At 42.1% G+C, this 4,925-nt stretch overlaps 1 long non-coding RNA gene across 4 annotated transcripts in view; it reads left to right on the plus strand.

Annotated features, from left to right (window-relative positions):
- LOC114486575 (uncharacterized) overlaps nt 1-4,691 on the plus strand; it is a 65,602-nt gene extending 60,911 nt beyond the window's left edge. For 3 of the 4 annotated variants that reach the window (XR_008617119.1, XR_008617117.1, XR_003680548.2), the window contains 2 exons: nt 569-790; nt 3,373-4,691. This is a non-coding gene — a long non-coding RNA (uncharacterized lncRNA). The remainder of the gene's footprint in view (nt 1-568; nt 791-3,372) is intronic. The other variant, XR_008617118.1, reaches the window with a different exon arrangement.
- Nucleotides 4,692-4,925: the final 234 nt, after the last annotated feature.

The raw sequence follows: 4,925 nt of genomic DNA on the forward strand, positions 1-4,925 counted from the left end.
CTCTCCCGTTGCGGAGCACAGGCTCCGGACGCGCAGGCTCAGCGGCCATGGCTCACGGGCCCAGCCGCTCCGCGGCACGCGGGATCCTCCCGCACCGGGGCACGAACCCACGTCCCCTGCATCGGCAGGCGGACTCCCAACCACTGCGCCACCAGGGAAGCCCGGCAGGCGGATTCTTAACCACTGCGCCACCAGGGAAGCCCTGGACATGTATATTGATATAGTCTTTTTTGGAGGTCAGTATTAAAAGCCTTAACAATGTACTTATCTTTTAGTTCTGGAATTCCGAGTCAAAAAACTTATTCTAAGGAAATATATGTGCACAAAGAATTAGCAGTATCAATACTCAATGTATCTTTGAGTTTACAAAATATGTAGATCCCATGTTTTATTTTTTAAAGGGAAAAAATATGCACAGTATATGTAAATGCATGCAAAATACACAGTAAAGAGACTAGGAGAAAATATACCAAAATATTGACTATGGGTGACTCTGAGTGGTGGGATTAAGAATGATTCTTTATTTTCTCCCTTTGCTTCTCTAAATTTAAATTTTTTTCTTTAACAGATACATGCAGTTTTGGAAAAAAAATATAATGCTGTGGAGATAAACTTATCTTTGTAGCTGAAACAAGAATTCCTTTGTAGGAAGAGGTCTAACTCTGTTGGAAGATCAGAGAAATAGTCACTGATTGATCTTCCTGAAACACTTGCTCAAGTGGACAAGTTGGAGCTTGTCAGGAAATCCAAGAAGCCAAGCATGTCCAGCCATTGAAATGGGACCTTGGAGGTGAGAGTTCTGTGAATAGCTATTGTTGCTACTACATCTGCGGGTCTGCAGCTAAGTATCCAGTGATAGGTCTGGGGCCATTGTTGGTCAGCAGGGCAGCATTTGGGAAGATGAGTTGTTCATGGAACAAAGAAGAGTGAGGACAAACAGGCACCTTCAAGGACCCCTGCATATGTCCTTCACTGTCCCTAATCCCTGTGTCTCATCACTGATAAGTGGCTGCTGATTCATCTCCATCTTCCAAATATTGTGGAGTTTCTTCTTTGGGACAGTTCTAACTTGGAACCATACAGGGAAGAGGATTCTAAGAATCATAGTTCCTAGTTCAACCAACTTGACAATAGCACAATCTAACATAGATTCATAGTCTGAATATATAAAGGACTCCAAAAAAAATCAATAAGAAAACTACAATACAACACAGTTTAAAAATTAATGAAACACTGAAATAGGCACTCTCATATCCAAATGGCCAATCAGCATTAGGGGAAATGCAAACTAAAACCACAGTGGTGTACCACCATACACCCATCATAATACCAAATATTGGTGAAAATATGGAGCAACTGGAACTCTTATATATTGCTAGTAAGAGTTTACATTGATTCAACTACTTTGGAAAACTGTTTTGCAAGATCTACCAAAGCTAAGTACATGTATCTCTTATAACCCAGTAATTTTGCTCCAAGTGAAATAAACACAAATGTTCACCAAGCAAGTATATTCATATTCAGGAATCTTCATAGCATTCTCATTCATAGTAGCTTCAAACTGGTAACAGCCCACATATTCATCAAAAGATGAATGGGCAAATAAATTGTAGTATATACACAAAATGGAATACTACACAGTAACAAAAAAGAATGAACTACTGTACATGCAGCAGCATAGCTGAATCTCACCAATAAATTGAGCAGAAGAAGCCAAATTTGGCATACAAAACAGGAAGACTATAGTGATCAGAGTCAGAGGAGCGGCAACATCTGTGTTGACTAGAAAGTATAGAAGAGTCTTCTGGAGTGCTATAAATGTTCCACATTGATCTGGGTGGAAGTCACATGAGTGTATAGATAGGCACAAATTCACTGAAGTGTACACACTGAAGATAAGTGTACTTGTACACTACTGTAGGTAGTATTTTATACCCCAATTTTTAAAAATTTAAAGAAATCTATAACAGTAAAACATTCTAGGCAGCCAATACTATTAGAACTGCCATTCTAGACTAAGTTGAGCTGTGGCAATGGGAAGAAGACAGAACTGATGGAGTCTACCATGATTTTATATTAGGAAGGTGTGTGTGTGGGGTTGGAGCAGGTAGAGTGAGTGAACTTTCAGGTGCTGGCGAGTGCTGCGATTCTTGTTTTTTTAGAAAGTGTTGTGTTGAATGTGTGTCCAACGTATGTCACCATGTCCACAATTAGGATTTGGATGGTCTGAAGTGTCTACTTGAGTAATGCCATTGCAGAACCCAGCATCAGGGTGAGCTTACCTGAGAAGACCACAAGCAACTGTTCCACTGGAACAGGCTACCTGCTTTTGGCACCTTAGGAGCAGACACCAGGCAGCTCTGGACTTTAGCAGATGCACCTCCATCTACATGTCTGCTGGTTGCACTTTCTTGGTTGTCCTGAAGGCCACAGCTGAAGAAGGATGGCTATAAAATTCCTGAGCAGGATTTGCTGCCCAGCACCCTAACATACATAGATCTCTGAAGATGGCAGTACTAATGATATTTGCTGACTGATGTGTGGAGGGTGTGGAAGCAAACGTCTTAAAAAAGAGGGCCCACTTAGGCTATCAAGCCAAAACCTCCAAGTTTATCCCATCTGCTCTGGACAACAATATCCACTCTCCAGGCCAGACAGTACTGGGCTCCCTAATATTGTCTTTCCACATCTGTGAGGCTGCCTTGATAGTAAGTCCTCTTGCGGCAAGTTGACTTCAGCTAAACCTGAGAAGAAACACATGAGTGAGGTGCCCGGGCTGGGACCCTTTTTTTCAGGATAAACATCAGTGTTGAAAGTATCAGTTTCTCTTAAGGAAGCTTGTTTGGGCTTTTGTGGGCAAAGATCCAGGTGGAAGTGAATTGATTTTGTTTGTTTTAGTTCCTAAAACACTGTAATGAATCTTAGATATCATTCCTCTTGTTTATTTTTTTATTTTTTATTTTTTGTCCACACCACACAGCATGTGGGATTTTAGTTCCCAGACCAGGGATTGAACCCTTGCCCCTGCAGTGGGAGCGTGGAGTCCTAACCACTGGACTACCAGGGAAGTCCCAATATCTCTCCTCTTGGAAGTTGGTTCTAGGTGGTCAGGACTGTAAAATTTTGGCAAAACCACAATCAGTTGCAGAAATCTCGGGTATATTCTATTTATGACTTGATATCCTGAATTTTTCACTTAACATTATATTATAAACATTTCCAACATTCTTCAAAAAATTCCTTTTGAATGGCTGCATAATCATCCATCATGAATGTCCTAGAATTTGTTTAACTCATTCCTCTGTTATTGGATATTTCCATTGTTTCCAACTTTTCGCTATTGTTTTTTATTTATTTATTTATTTATTGCAGTACACGGGCCTCTCACTATTGTGGCCTCTCCCGTTGCGGAGCACAGATTCCAGAGGCGCAGGCTCAGCGGCCATGGCCCACGGGCCCAGCCGCTCTGCGGTAGGTGGGATCTTCCCGGACCGGGGCACGAACCCATGTCCCCTACATCGGCAGGCGGACTCTCAACCACAGCACCACCAGGGAAGCCCAAATTTATTTTTTATTGAAGTATAGTTGAATTACAATGTTGTATTAATTACTGGTGTACAGCAAAGTGACTCAGTGATACATATATATACATTTTTTTCGTATTCTTTTCTGTTATGGCTTATCACAGGATATTGAATATAGTTCCCTGTGCTATACAGTAGGACCTTGTTGTTACTTTTTGCTATTATAAATTTGTAATAAAAACCTTCTGTTTTTTATTTTTGCGGTACGCGGGCCTGTCACTGTTGTGGCCTCTCCCGTTGCGGGGCACAGGCTCCGGACACGCAGGCTCAGCGGCCATGGCTCACGGGCCCAGCCGCTCTGCGGCATGTGGGATCTTCCCGGGCCGGGGCACGAACCCGCGTCCCCTGCATCGGCAGGCGGACTCTCAACCACCACTGCGCCATTAGGGAAGCCCAAACCTTCTCTTTTGGTAAAGGCAAATCAGTTTGTTTTGGAGATTGATTCCTAAGATGGAAATGATCGCATAAAGGGTGTGAGCATTTTAAATGTCTTAATATTGATTGCTTATCAAAATATGAAGTGCAGTTTACCCTCTGGGACAGATCTTAAATTGTATCCTGGGCATTGGTGTCCTTATTTGTGCTCCTATTGGGGCAGAAGCCTTGGGCTGGAGTCCAGTGGGCATGGCTGGGCCATTGACCTTTTCATTGTTCTTACTAGCTCCTGCCCACAGGTCTGACTCTGTTCTGCACACCTCTAACTACTGTCTTGAGTTTTGTTCCAACTCAGTGAACCTCCCATAACCATGGTGCTGCTAGCCCCTACTCTGAGCATCAGTCCCATTGCCAAGACTCCTGCTTCTACGCCCTAACACAACATAGGACCCTTGTGTCTGATGGACCTACAGTTCCAGTTAGCTCACCCTCCTGGATATAGTGGTTTGTACAGATGACTAATTATGCACAAGCCAGGTTCTCCCTCAGGTAAGCCCCTCCCTGCTAAGCCCTGCTTATTTCCAGCTGATTTTTAAGAGCAAAGATTATGGTATCAGATAGAGCTCAGTTCAAATATCTACTTTTATGAGTTTTGCATATGTGTCCTTGAATCTGTTTCCTCACCGTAAACAGGGGTAATAATATGTAGTGATCTTTACTAGTTTGTATTTTTTTGCTTAATATGTACATATGTACCCATACAACAGTATTATAATTTTTTCTTCCAACTATCATACATACTTTAACAAAGTTAAGGGGAGAAAATAGTCTACCATATTTATTCAGACTTACCATTTCTATGATTCTTTCTCCATTCCTGAAATTTCAAATTTCCACCTAGTATTATCTTCCTTACACCTGAAGAATTTCCTCTAGCATTTCTTTTAGAGAAAATCTGATGGCAAC

This window comes from Physeter macrocephalus, chromosome 1 (genome assembly GCF_002837175.3).
Source record: "Physeter macrocephalus isolate SW-GA chromosome 1, ASM283717v5, whole genome shotgun sequence".
Lineage (NCBI taxonomy): Eukaryota > Metazoa > Chordata > Mammalia > Artiodactyla > Physeteridae > Physeter > Physeter macrocephalus.